Source organism: Lontra canadensis, unplaced genomic scaffold (genome assembly GCF_010015895.1).
Source record: "Lontra canadensis isolate GAN:19392208 unplaced genomic scaffold, GSC_riverotter_1.0 scaffold46, whole genome shotgun sequence".
Taxonomy (NCBI): Eukaryota; Metazoa; Chordata; class Mammalia; order Carnivora; family Mustelidae; genus Lontra; species Lontra canadensis.
The window spans coordinates 1516650-1531947 of NW_022631040.1; positions in this window are offsets into that span (position 1 = coordinate 1516650).

A 15298-nucleotide genomic window follows, 5' to 3' on the forward strand; every position below is an offset into this window, starting at 1 on the left:
ACTTATTTACTATAAAGTCCAATGGACTTATCTTTCCAAAGAAGGAATGTTAAGAGGCTAGTTCTTGCTTGTTTTGCAAATTACATTTCTACTGCTTAGTTTAGTATTTTCAGTTATCTAACAAAATGCTACCTGAGATGTTATTAAGGCTTGTTCAACTAGAAAGCATGGCAATTTAAGCTCTATGAGATTTAAAGAAATACTGGTCTTTCTATCTATTGGAGGAAACTAGAATATTTCACCCCAAATATGTCTATTTGACATAGAGTAATTTTAGGGTGAAGGAAATTAAGAAGTAGAAAACCCAGAAAAATCTTCCTTTTTTCAGCCTCAAGGCAGGATATAAAATCTGTTTTTGAAGATAAACTCTTATCAGCTCAGAGATGGTAACAGAGGAACTGCAAAGAAGTCTTATTCTATTAGTTCCCTCCCATATATGTATCCTCCCATAGTTTGCCTCCCTTGTAGATCTAAAACTGCTTTCCTTTGTCCTGCCATTTCTCTACAAAGGTATTATTCTTTGTTAAAGATGACATGCTAGCCAAAATCTTAAACCGCTGCTTTGAATTTTCTGATGATGTGCACTATGCACAACAAAAACATTCTGTTAAGCCAAAGCCTCATGCATAGCAAGGTCCTATTTCTCTTCAATTCTATGAAAGCTGAGAGCTGTGAAGGAGATGCAGAAGAAAAATTTAAAGCTAAGAAATGTTAGTCATAAGATTGAAGGAAAGAACTTGTCTTTATAACATAAAAGTACAAGGTGAATTAGCCAGTGCTGATGCAGAAGATGCCTAAGTTATCCAGAAGATCTAGCTAAGATCATTAAAGATGGTGGCTACACTAAACAATAGATTTTCAATGTAGACCAGTCTTCTATTAGAAGAAGATGCCCTCTAGGGAGTTCCTAGCTAGAGAGAAGTCAATGCCTTCTTTAAAGTTAATCCACTTCAAAGGATAAGTGGAATCTCTTGTTAGGGGGCTAATGCAGCTGGTGACTTCAAGTCATAGCCCATGTTTATGTACCATTCTGAAAATCCTAAAGCCCATAGAAATTATGCTAAATCTGCTCTGCCTGTGCTCTATAAATGGAACAGCAAAGCCTGGATAACAGCATATCTCTTTAAAACATGGTTTACCGAATATTTTAAGCCCACCATTGAGATCTATCGCTCGGGGAGGAAGGGGTACCTTTCCAGATATTACTTCTCATTGACAATGCACCTGGTCATCCAAGAGCTCTGACAGAGATGTATAAAGAGTAATATTATTTACATGGCTGCTAACACAACATCCATCCTGTAGTCCATAAATAAGAAGTAATTTTGACTTTCAGATTTTATTATTTAAGGAATACATTTCACAAGGCATAACTGCCATAGATAGGGATTTCTCTGATGGATCTGAGCAAAATAAATTGAAACCCTGCTGGGAAGGATTCGTCAATCTAGATGCCATCAAGAACATTTGTCATTCATGGTAGGAGGTCAAAATGTCAACATTAATAGGAGTTTGAAAGAAGTGAATTCTAATGTTCCTGGATGATTTTTAGGGGTTCAAGACTTCAGTGAAGGAAGTCACTGCTGATGTGATAGAAATAACAAAAGAACTAGAATTAGAAGTGAAGCCTGAAAATATGACTGAATTGCTACAATCTTCTAATAAAACTTTAAGAAAAGAATTGATTCTTACAGATGACCAAACAAAGTGGGTTCTTGAGATGGCCTCTACTCTTGGTGAAGCTGCTTTGAAGACCACTGAAATGACAACAGTAGATTTAGAATATTACATAAACTTAGTTGATAAAATATTGGCAGGGTTTGAGAGGATTAACTCTAATTTTGAAAGAAGTTCTACTGTTGGTAAAATGCTATGAAATAGCATTGCATGCTACAAAGAAATTCTTTGTGAAGGGAAGAGTCAATGACTGTGACAAACTTCATTGTTGGTTTATATTAAGAAATCACCATGCCACCCCAATGATCAGCAACCACTACTCTGATCAGGCAGCAGTAATCAACACTGAGGCAAGACTTTCCATCAGCAAAAAGATTAGAACATCCTGAAAGCTCAGATGATGTCTAACACTTTTTAGCAATAAATAATTTTTTTAATTAAAGTATATACAGCTTTTAGACATAAAGGTATTTCACATTTAATGGACTATAGTGCAGTATAAATACAACTTCTATATGCACTGGGAAATCAAAAAATTCATTTAACCCATTTTATTGTAATATTCACTCTGTTATGGTGGTCTGGACTTGAACCTCCAGTATCACTGAGGTAAGCCTCTACTAGATATTGGAACTTTTAAAATAAAACTAGAGACAAGAAAAATCTAAATAAACATATTTTATGCTGTTAGTCTTTAGCATACACATCACTTTAATATTTTATGCCTCATTTTTCATTTATTGGCATAACCACAGAGTATTCAGTAAAATGAGACATTCCCATGAAGAAAATAGAAATGATTATTTAATAGTGAAAGACCAGAAAATGCTTAATATGAAGGAGGAAAAAAAAAGATGTAACAGCTAGGTAGTAAGTAGGACAAAAATAAAGTTAATTTGGGTCAGAGAAGTTGGGCAGCAATGACCTGAACCACTGGAAAATTCAGAGATATTTACTGTCGGAAATAGTATCTTAGAATTTTGGTATGTTCTTACTGAGAATAGAACTCTGAAAGGAAAATGGGAGGCAATTTGGGATAGTTATGTACTATAGTCTCATAATACAAGTAAGTAAAATAATAGGTAATGCCCTCTACATGATGTAAACAAAACTAAATAAAAATAAAATATAACAGGCAGTGAAAGCTCATTGGAAAACAAAATCTTTCACAAGACTGTGCCAGTACTTAAAGGAAGCAAATCAATTTAAAGCAAATAACTTAAGGAGTATTATCAAAGGAAAAATAACAATCTCATATTTATGCATGCAGCATAATGAACTGAAAACACAATAAGGCAAATACATTAGATTAGCATAATTTTATTTTACTATTCAAATTTATAAGTTGGAAATTGATTTTGTTTCAATTGCTGTATTCTCCCTGGATTTTACGTTCATGTTTATGTTCAAATTTGATACTGTTCACTCCTTTCCATGGTTATTTGCCATGTGATATAGTATGTGAGTAGATGCTGCCTGGTAAGTTTGCTGTTACTGAAAATTACTCATAATTATATTCAGTCAATGTAGACATTAATAGATGTAATAGATTTACTTTCTTTGCTTTTGAATTAAACTTAAGTTTTATTACATCAAAAATACTGTTTGTCTAAAATTTCAGCTTTTTGAAGAATCCTTAATCTACATAATCTTAATGATAATAATTATAGCAGGCATTTATTATGGAGTATCCTTTGATCAAAATTTTACTAGAAGATATAACTTCTAATATTATGGAGTATTCCTTGATCAAAATTCTACTAGAAGACCTACCTTTTAATTTCTGAAATTAGAGTTTTCCCCTATTCTCAGACTCAAGCCATAAATCTTCTCAAAGAAAGAAAGAAAAACAATTTTTTTTTTTTTTTGCTCTGTAACATTTGGATGTTCAAAGAAAATTAGGTGTACCTATTCATAAAGAAAAATTCCCCCACAATGATAGCCATACAAATAATATTATATAGTTTGAAGTAGGCTTTTCATGAACCCTAGTAATTCAAGCGAACTGAAGAACTAATATTGGGGCACTCCTTTTTCTCACAGTAAGCAAGTCATTACACCAACAATAGAGCTAGAAATTTTAGTACTTTTAAAGTATAATGTTTAATACTTATTTCTTTACTTCCTCTTAGCATGATGTCTTAGAAATAATAAATACTAAATGAAGTGATTGAAAATATATTAAAGATAAATTCTAAGTAGTATCCTACAAATGTCATAACATTAAATAATGAAAAATATCATGTTGAGATCCAGAACCATAATGCAGCAAAGATGATATAAAAACTTTTTATGAATTTTTTCACTTGATTTATATTGCTCTATCCATTTTGATTTAATGTGCCATGTACAATGAAGTTTAAAGTACCCTGACAACTAAAGTTGTTAGACTTTATTTTTTTAATTTCTATTTCTGTCCTTTTTAATTAGATGCTTAAGATGCAGATAAGAGGAGATATGGTTAGGTTGTTAGTTGTAACTACCTCTAATAAATGAGGTTTACTAGAAAAAAAAACTAACTTCTATAATTATTAGGTACAGAGTTAGCTGGTGTTGGTGATAAAGCAATCATATAAAGTACCTTTATCAGTGGAATAACAGAAGAATCTCCGCTGTAATAGCTAATAATTGTTAACATTTATTAAATCCTTAATGTGTCAACCCCTTTGTTATTGAGCCTACAGATTTAACTCATTTAATCACCACAAAATTCATAAGGTAAGTTCTATGATTATTTTCACTTTAGAGACAAGGAAACAGAGGTAAAGAGAGTTTGGCTTATTTTCTCAAGGTTCATACTTGCCAGTGGATGAATCCTAACTTGAACTCAGGCAGTCATGCTAAAATCCTGTTACAGTACCAATCTGTGTTACATGATGGAAAAGGAAGGCAAAGAAGGAAATAACCACCCAGAAATACATAAGTGAATTTATGAGGATTGCATTAATTTCACATTTTTTTTCTTGAATGTAAATTAACCTATTTTGAAAGTTTTTTTAAATAGGAAATTGTGTGGAAGCAGTGGTTCTTCTCTTTTAGTTGTTCTTGTTAATGCTCTATCGCTAACTTCAGGAGGAAGAAAACACGATTTATCCTATGAATATATATGTAAGTAGGGAAAATCACACACACATACATAAGAAGGCATGCATAGACATGTTCACGGTGTATAAACACTGTCAACAAAACTGCTTCAAAAGTCCAGGCATGTATTCCTAGTTTTCAATGAAAGATTAAAATGTGAAGAGAATTATCAATTTGTATCTCTGAGAGACATTTACTACTTTCTTTAATTATAATAATTTCCCTATGTTTAAATATTAGCCTCTGCAGTTTTATAGTTAATAATAGAATTAAAAATTGTTTCGTAAGATATGTTGTTTCACAATAACACATCAAAATAATAACTATAAGCACTGCCAATAGGATTTCACCCAGCTTCATTATTTTCAGTTTTATTAATAATTAAATGACTTCCAAATTTATAATTTTAATTCAGAAGTTTAACCTGAACTCCATACTCATATATACCAGAACCTATTTCATATCTTCACTTCTCAGCTCAGCAGGCATTTTCAACTTAATAGTGTTAAGCTCAGCACCTATGTTCTCCTTCAAATCTGCTCCTCCAAAAATCTTCCTCATCTCAATTAATGACAGTTCTCTTCCTTAAGTAGTTCAAGCCCCAAAACTTATTTTCCTTAACACTGTTTCTCCCACATCCCAAATCCATTCCACCATCAAAGTTTTCTTAGTGTTCAAACATACCAAGAATCCATATGATTCCCCACATGTGCTCTGCTACAACCCTGAGCCAGGTCACCATAATCATTCACTTGAAGTATTGGAATAGTTTTTATTATGTGTTTCCATTTTTTACACATGTAGAGACTAGTTTCCACAGGGGAGCTAAAATAAACGTTTTAAAATCAAAGGTAGATAAATGTCACCCCATTAACACTTTATTGGGTTAGGATAGGGCAAAAGTCAAGACCCATGTGATGGCTTACAGACCTCCTGTGGTGTTTTTAACTACTGCCTGTTTTACTTCAACTATTTCCTCTTTCCTCCAGCTCATTCTGCTCCAGTGACACTGAACCTCCTCCCCAACCCCTCTGCTGTTCTATGACCATCTCTAAATATATTCACCTCAGTATCTGCTTTAACTCTTAATTTTGCCTAGAATGTTCTTCCTCCCTATAACGGTCTATCACTTTCTAAAATCTTCTATTCAAACAATTTTATACACACGGTCTTTCCTCAACACTCTGTAAAATCAAAACCCACTTCTATATCTGTGATCCTTTAATCTGTATTAATTCTTTCTAAATCACTTCTCACTACATTATATTTATATATTTATTTACTTAATCATCAGCTATATATCCCTACTAGAATACAAACCCGAGAGTAATCTACATTTAGTTCACTCATGTACACATTTATTCTAGAATAGTACAAGTTCTACACAAATGGTTATTGACTACAAAATGAATAAACAGATATGTTAAACATAAATAATTAGAGTTGTCATAAGAATCCTTGGTGGTTTGAATTATATTGTTAAAGTTGTGAGTATAAATGTTCACTTAAATGTTATTACATATTATACACTAATAATAATCTAACATGTTATTGTTCTAAATCTATTTTGGAACTGCTGAATTAACATTTTTATAAATATTTTTAAACTCCCAAAACTTCAAATTAAACCTCTTAAGCCAAAACTTGAGATAGACTTTATATGTTTGAGAAATTATTAGACTTTAGTTCAATATGAGGAATTTAAACATAAGACAAATTTAAGGCAAAGAGAAACAAATGTAAGGCAAATTAAGATCTTAAAGGAAATATTGTAGAAAAAAATATAATGTTTTAATTCTAGGTACCTGAAATAATTTATTGACTTTTCATTTTTCTTTCCTTCTTTCTCTTTTTCTCTCTCTTGCTCTCTTTTTTGATTTGTTAATATAATTATATCTGCCTGATTTCTTATTGACCTAATTTCCTGTTTACACTTTCAAAATATTTTATCTTCAGGTTCTTTGCTAAACTGACTCCCCATGGTTCAATTGTTCTCAGATAGATTTCCTCTGACCACAATACTGAAGTCACATCCCATGATCACGCTAGTATTTACTCCGTTTTTACTTCATAGTATCAAACACAGAAATAATGTGCTTATTTCTGGTCTTTCACAGTACCATGTAGGCTACAGGAGGAAGAGTCCTTCTCTCCTATATGATTGCCTATATACATTGTCCCCAGGAATGTTGCATTAGATTTTCAACTTTATAGCTCTCTGTGGGTCAGCCCCCCATGATTACTACTATTTCCTCATCTCTAATTACAATCGCATCCACCTGCCTTAACTATCATCCACTCCCTGGAGTCTCATTGTCCTCATTGCTATCAGTTTGTACAGTTCTGTTTTGGCTTTGCCAGCAGCCACGAGAAGAAAGCCACCACTGATTTTATGCATGATGTTGGTAATCCTTTCACAAGACATTCTTTCCCACGCCCTTCTATACAATACAATAATATTGTGGGTCTTCTGGTTTTAGATAATATAGTCATTTTAGCATGCTCATTTCTCTAAATCTTTTAATCTCACAACCCCCTATCTGTTATGGCAATTTCAGTCTTTCCACAACATTTAATGTGGACTTGCACTTTTTCCATGCTTCTCAGAGCCATATTAGTAATGTGTTTGTACTGTCTTTTGGGGTCCTTTGGGAGAGTTTTATCCTGAATCCTATAAATGTGTTCTCAAATCAATCAACGTTTTTTCATCCAAATTATGTTCTGCTCACTTGATGAAGCTCAATATATACTTTCTTGTTCCTGCCAGTACATGTTTGGCTAGATTCTGTAGGTATTTTGACATCTAATTTATTTAATGTTTTATTAAGCTGAGTACATCCACAGGGAAATTACATTGTGACTTAAGCCTACCTAGTGGCCTAGTGGCTGGGAGGGAAGGTGGGTGAAGTCTTACTTTATCCTACGAAGGGAAGCCTTTGCATTGTCTTCAAGCAATACAGCCCTTAATAGTGAACTCTGATCCACTTCTCTAGGCCCAAAGATTCTGGGTTATCTGAAGAGCCAAGATTTTCAGGTACATAAACCCAGCCCTCATGCCATATATGAGGGTCCAATTCTTTCCCAGCTAATAGCCTCACTGAGCATAGCAGATCTATCTCAGCTAAGATTCTTGGGAATCTGCTACTTTTATTATTAGGTGAGGGGCCCAGGACTCAGATTTCTCCTCTGATAAGAAGCTCTTTAATTGTTACTAAGGAAGTCTCTGGCTTTCACCTTTGGTGATCAGTTGCTGATTAATCATTCTCAGCTTTTCCTTATCTTTTTTCAAATGCATCATCCATACTCAGCAATAACCACACAATTCCACTATCTTTATGGTTACTATTTCTCCCCCCCCTTTTTTTACAGTAGTCTGATATATTATACCTAATATTATACCTAATATTATAGCTAATTCCCTTCCACTGGAAATCCATCACACCATAACACAAAAAAAATTCACAGTTGCAATGCTTTGTCATGCCAGGTACTAACCATATTCCCTCTGTCAGTGATGATGGTATCCTCATGGCCAGTAAGTTAACATGTAATCTAACTCCAAACTCTTGTTAGCATCTGTTTTTTCAGCCTATACCAAGAAGAGTTTGGATAAGATTGGGCAGAGGGAGAAATTGAACTTAGATGTGGTCCCCATCAAGGCTCTCTGCTGACAATCCATGGAGCTCTGAAGCTGAGAAAGCCTTTTAGAATGGTCCCATTTGAGTCAAGAGGCTGATATTCATACTCCCACGTCAAACAGAAAGTAGGTGTGGGATTCCCAGGAAGAAAAAATTGGCATTTCATAAAATGCCTCTTTTCAGAGGAGGCATTTTCCAAGGAGAGCCAATAACTCAGTGGGAACTGCTAGCAACTTTCCCAGGTCATGGCAAAATAAATACTCATTTGTGATGTCGGATGTAGTGGTGCACCCAATAATCCACCTCAGAGACAGTTAAAGGAAGTATCTACAGGATACCTAGAGCAGAAGTAGAGGAAACTATTTTATGTTCTATTTTAATGCCCTACTTTCAGAGCTCACAGAGTTAACCCTGAAAGTACATGTACTATAGGGAGTTAGGTAGGATTCAGGATCTCAACAGAGAACGTTGGACTTGAGATAGCAGATTTTAGATTTATAAATTCAGTAGTTGTTATTGTGGTTTAGGTGACTTTAGCCAGGAACAGTCCAGACTCATCGTGCCCTGGTGAGCACTAATGTGTAAATACAAAGAAAGAAGTACATGGGGACATATATGTGAGGTAGCAAGATAGTTACAAAAGAGCAGGATTTCCATTTTTAGGCCTATTCAATTTCCAGAACTTTGATATTTAAACAAGAGTTTTAATTCACTTTAGTATTGACTTAGTAGAACTTTAGTGATGTTTTACTAAATTTGTTGAAATTAGAATAAATGAATAATAGATACATTGCAATTTGAAATAAGAGTTCTTAAGTGTGGTACTTCAGAAAAATCTTTAATATTTTATTTTTAATAAATTTTTATAAATCAAATTGACTCCATCATCCTTTGTTTCATAAGAAAAAATGTGCCAGTATATTTTTCAAAAGCTGTTGCTTGGGGGTGCCTGAGTGGCTCAGTGGGTTAAGTCTCTGCCTTAGGCTCAGGTCATGACCTCAGGGTTCTGGGATCAAGCCCCACATCACGCTCTCTGCTCAGCAGGGAGCCTGCTTCCCACCCCTCTCTGCCTGCCTCTCTGCCTTCTTGTGATCTCTATATGTCAAATAAATAAATAAATAAATCTTAAAAAATAGAAAGCTGTTGCTTGTATTATACATGTCTTTTATTAAGCCTAAAGAGGGTTCTGAATGATCCAGTATATTGCCAATAAATGGAGGTAGTTGAGTGAAATAAATACATATAAAACCTTTCATAGATTTTTATTACATTTTAGTTATAAGGGTGTCAATGAATAAATGTTGATTTTTGTTATCTAATTGTTTATTGGTATCACACTAATATAAAATAACTAAGCAAATAAATACTAATAACATCATTAAACTAATAAACATAAAAAGCAGATAAAAGTATAATTACTTTCATCATAACTCCTATAATTCCCCAGATTATACTGTTAAATTCTGGTTTAAATACACTAACCTATACACAGTTTCTCGTGATGGCTAAAGAGGTAAGATAACATGAATTGATATTTTTATGTGTTCATTATCTCAACTCAAAATCTAAAGCACAGACTATCCAAATCATTAAATTAGGAACAAAAGTATCTTTTGGGGGTAGGTACTATTTTTATTTCATTTAATTTTGTGCTTTGGAGTAGACATTTGTCAAATTCCATGTACTTACCTATATCTTCCTCCTCTACTCAAGCTTTGATATTCACACTCATGTAAAAGTTCATCGTAGGTTATACTTTTCCCATATACCCATCCTCACCCACAGGGAAAGTAACTGAACCAAGGGTGGCACCTTACCATAGACATTCAAATCACTGACCAATCAGATTCTTTATCACTTGATAATTCCAACTAAAAAGCATAGAACCTGTTATTAGAAACACTTGAATAGAAAGGTTTTTTAAAGGTAGGTTTAGAGCAGTATGTTTGGTAAAATGAGAGCAAGGCAAATACTTGAGAGAAATCAGCGACAAAAGGAAATAAAACAACAGTCCATGGAGCCATCTGTTGAAGAAAATGTTCTTTGTCCATGATGTTCTAATGTTCAGTTAGCTGCTCTTTGTCCTGACCTTACCTATTCCCCCTTTTTTGCTTGGATTTTATTTAAGCAAGTGTTTATTTACACAACTATCTCCCTTAACTCAAAATAATTTGAGTGGTTTCTGTTCTTTGCAATAGCCATGCTTTATTTAGAGAGGTTGCTGAACCTCTTAAAAGCTAAAATGTGAACAAGACTGCTCTTTTCTCAAACAATTGCAGTTCTTTTTATATAAAGCAGTTGGGGATGGGATGCAAGAAGTTCACACAAGACTTTACCAGAAGATCATATATAGCAGATATCTAAGCAAAGGGGCAGGGACACTTACTATTAAAGTACAGGGAAAGAGATTAAACAAAAACCAAACAAACAAACAAACAAAACTAAATGAAAACATCAAGGTGAATTATAAGTTACACTAGAACGTTGATAAATGACTATGAAACAGAGATGAGAATGTATAGGAGACTAAGGGTGAATGTAAGCAAAGATTCCAATAAGAAAAAGGTCAAGGAATATGAAAATATTTTACAGAAGACTATATAGATAGGGCACCAGAATGTGGTGATGCCACAATGTGGTCGCATGGGGATGTTAATGTAAGAAAGCTGAATCTTACATAATAAACGACTGAGGTACCATGGTATTTGACTTTCTCATTGCTACTGTAATAAACTGCCACAAACTTTGTGGTTTAAAAGAACTAAAATGATCATCTGAAGTTCTGGAAGTCAGAGTGAAACATCAGTGGCTAAAATCAGTGTCTGGAGACCTGAACTTCTCCTAGAGTCTTCAGAGGAAAATTGTGGCCTTTTAGCTGCTTTGTGCACCCATCTACATTCTTTGGCTAGTGGCCTCTTGCCCCATCTTCAAAGCCTTCAGTGTAACATCTCTCTTTTCTGACTTCTGCCTCAGTGCTAACTCATTGTCTCTGACACGGATTATCCTTGCCTCCCTTATGACCGTAATGATTACATTAGACCCACTCAGATAAAACAAGATAATTCTTTCTCAAAATCCTTAACTTAATCACATACATAAAATCCCTTTTTACCATAGAAGGTAACATATTCATGTGCTATGGGGATTAGGACATAAACATCTTTGGGGGGGGGCAATTATTCAGCCAACTACATAAAGATTGTGTCCATCTGAGGGAAACAGTAGAGAAAATATTTTAGATATAAAAATTAAGAACATGCATCTTGACATAAGAGATCTAGAATTCAGGCTGATTCTGCTAATGTCTATCTTAGATAAAATGCCTTAGAATCATAGTTTCTTTAAATACATATTCAGAATAATTTTTCATTCATTTCTGGAATATTATAAGGCATGTGCGTGCATATGTTATTTCATAGTACATATGTATAGGACAGATACATACCAAGGTGGCCATAAAATTAATCATCACATATGATTTCTGCATGAAATTCCTAAATGATTTTTTTTTAGACGTAGACAAGGTTATACTAAATTGTTTTAATAGAATGGCTAAGGAAATAGAACAAGTAAAATGATTAAAAGAATAAAGTAATTAATACAAAGGAAATGTGAGAAATCACTTTATCTGATTTCATAACGTTGTGCAGCTACAGTAAATAACACTCTGGCTATGTTAGAAGGAGAAACACATAGATGAAGGGAACCGAAAGGAGAACTCAGAAGTAAACCTACAAAAACATGCCCAAGGAAAGACACCCTTTTCAACAAAAGGTGGCAGAACAATTACAAATCCATAGACCAAAAAAGAAAAGAAAAAGTAAAAAAAAAAAAAAAAGAAGAAGAAGAAGAAGAAGAATGAAAAAGAAAAAAAGGAGTAAATCTCAATATAAACCTCATATCTTATACAATTAACCCATAATAGATCACATAGCTTAATGTACATTGTCAAACTATAAAACATTTTAGAAAAAAAAAAAAAAAGAAAATTTAGGGGTTGGTAAAGAGTTCTCAGCCTTGATACCAAAAGTTTAATCCATCCAGGGAAAATCTGATAAATTAGATGTCATCAAAGTGATTTTTTCTCCCTCTGTGAAAGACCCTGTTAAAAGGATAAATAGACAAGCTACAGATTGAGAGAAAACATTAACACACAGTGTATCCAGCACAGGCTAGTATATACATGATATAAAGAGCTCTCAAAATTCAAAGTAAATTTTAAAAAGCACACAATTCAATTATAACATCAACAAAGGACATGAAGCAATATTTTACCATAAATATACATACAAGTAATTACATGAAAAGATATTCAACATCATTACCCATTAGACAAATGCCAATTAAAATCACATTCAGATATCACTATACCCTTAGCAGAATGGATAAAAGAAGTGACAACACTAACTGCCAGTGAGTATTACTAACGCGTTATTGGCGGAAATATAAAATGGCACACATACTTTGGAAACCACTTTGGAAATTTCTGAAAAAAACAAACAAACAACAACAACAAAAAAAAACAAAAAAAAAAAACAAAAAACTGAACCTGCAACTAATACATGACTGAGTAATTGCAATCCTGGGTATTTATCGTATAGAAGCAAAGACTTCAGTTCACACACAAACTTACACAAATATTTATAGCATCTTTACTTGGAATAGCCCCAAACTGGAAACAACACAAATAATCTCAACTGGTAAATGAATTAAGCAACTTTGATACATACCTAGCATGGAACAGTACTCAGAAAGAAATTCTTCATACACACTTCAACCTGCATGAATCTCTAGAGAATTAAACTTAGTAAAATAATCTGGTCCCAAAAGACTATATATTCTATGATTCTATGTATATGATGTTCTTGAAACAACCTAATTATGAAATTGGGAGAACAAATTAGTAGTTGCTGGGGTTTAAGAGTGGGAGTGTTGGGTGGGAGGGAAGAGAGTGTGATTAGAGAAGGACAACGTGAGGGATCCTAGTGATGATGGGAATGAGCTCTATCTTCACTGTATTAGTGTTAACATCTTGGTTGTGATATCGTGCTATAATTTTGCAGTAAGTTACTATTAGGGGAAACTGAGTAAAAAATACACAAGATTAGTTTCTACATTATTTTTTCCAACTGAATGTGAATCTATAACTACGTTAAAACACAAAGTTTAATTTAAAAATGTCTGTGACAATAAAATGTTTTTAAAAAATCTCCTCAGTTAAGTTAGTCAGCATGTTTCTCAAGAATCTCTCTGGGAGAAGTCTGGATATGATGGACAATGGGGATATTTTTCCCCAAAAAACATAAACAAATGTTTAAAGGTATTGTTATGTTAAATTCATTTAATCATTTTTAAATATTTTAAATATTTACCTTATTAAAATAAACGGGCGTTTCTAAATTAAGTTTTTTGTCTAGGATTTGCATATCTTTGAAATATATTTAGCAAATTGATCTTTTATGTAGCATCATGACTAGGGAAACGCATGTATTATTCTGTACATTTATTAGAAACTTGAGAAAATCAAATATTTCTTTTTTTTACTGAGATGTGACACATGGCATTATATAAGTTTCAGGCATACAACATAATGATTAATATTTGTATATGTTGAAATGATCACCACAGTAAGTCTGGTTGAATCCACATCAGTTTTTAAAATGTGTACTTTATATGCTTGATTAATAAAGCTTTTAGAATTGAGATGCAAGCTCACGATGGATTTTCCATGCCTGCATTTTCTCATTGCTTTTGGAAACTCCCACCATTTGGTTTCTGTGATAACATTTTTGGCAGATTCACTCGATTTAACATGCTAAATTCCTCTTTCTTTAAAAAAAAAAAAAGTCTCTTAGTCATCAGAATAGTTCATGTTCAATGCAGTTCAAACTATTTCTCTAGATTACTTTTCTATCATTAAATGTTGATTCAACGCAACTAACCAAAAGATGTAACAAATGTACAAACATCAGCATTAACATAATATTAAGAATAATGCTTCAGGACTTTGCTTACAGAGGAACTTTTTAAAAATAGATCTGAAAAGTCTCTTGGTAATTCTGGTACTTCTAACAAAAATAATAGAAAATATTATGTCTGAATGAAGTTTTGTTTAATTGCACAGCACTATGCATTTTAATTTCCTCTCTCTAATATTTTCACTCTTACCTGTCTTCACTATTTACTTGTCATTACCTGTAATTGTTTTGATAAATGTGCATTTGATGGTTCATTACACATTTCTTATTTTTCTCCATAACTTATCAATAATACATTATGTTTACTGTTGCTGTCTATTTTGTAATTAATTAGCATTATTATGTTATTAAACAATCCTATTAATGGAATGTTATAGAATGCCAAAATCTGAGAAATAAATGTATAATTCATATTTTAAAGAAAAGTTGTAAATGGACTGTGTCTATAAGAACAATTGTTCAACTAAAAAACATGGAGTGTTAGTATTGGTCTTATCCTAGATTAAATTTTTGTGCTTAGAAAACACCAAGAAAAATTTCAGCAAATATCCAAACAGATCACCCTGTTGCTTTTTGTAGAGATCTTTCCTGACCACACGATCTAAAACTGCAACTTATCCTTAACAATTTTTTACTTTCCAGCTGTTTTCTTCGTATGCATTGTCATTATTTCACATATTACATATTTTATTGATTTCTATTTTCCACCTTTTGTACCAGAGTATAGGCTCCATGTGGCAGGAACTTTGTTCTTACTTATTTAAAATTATTATTGAAGTATCTTGATAACTTACCTAAAGAATTATTTTAAAAGAAAATTTGGTTTAAAACCTTTTGCAAGACATGGGGCAGGAGATCACATGAAAAATTCAAAGGAAAACAGGGCTATAAACACTAAAAGTAGATGAATGGAATTTAAAG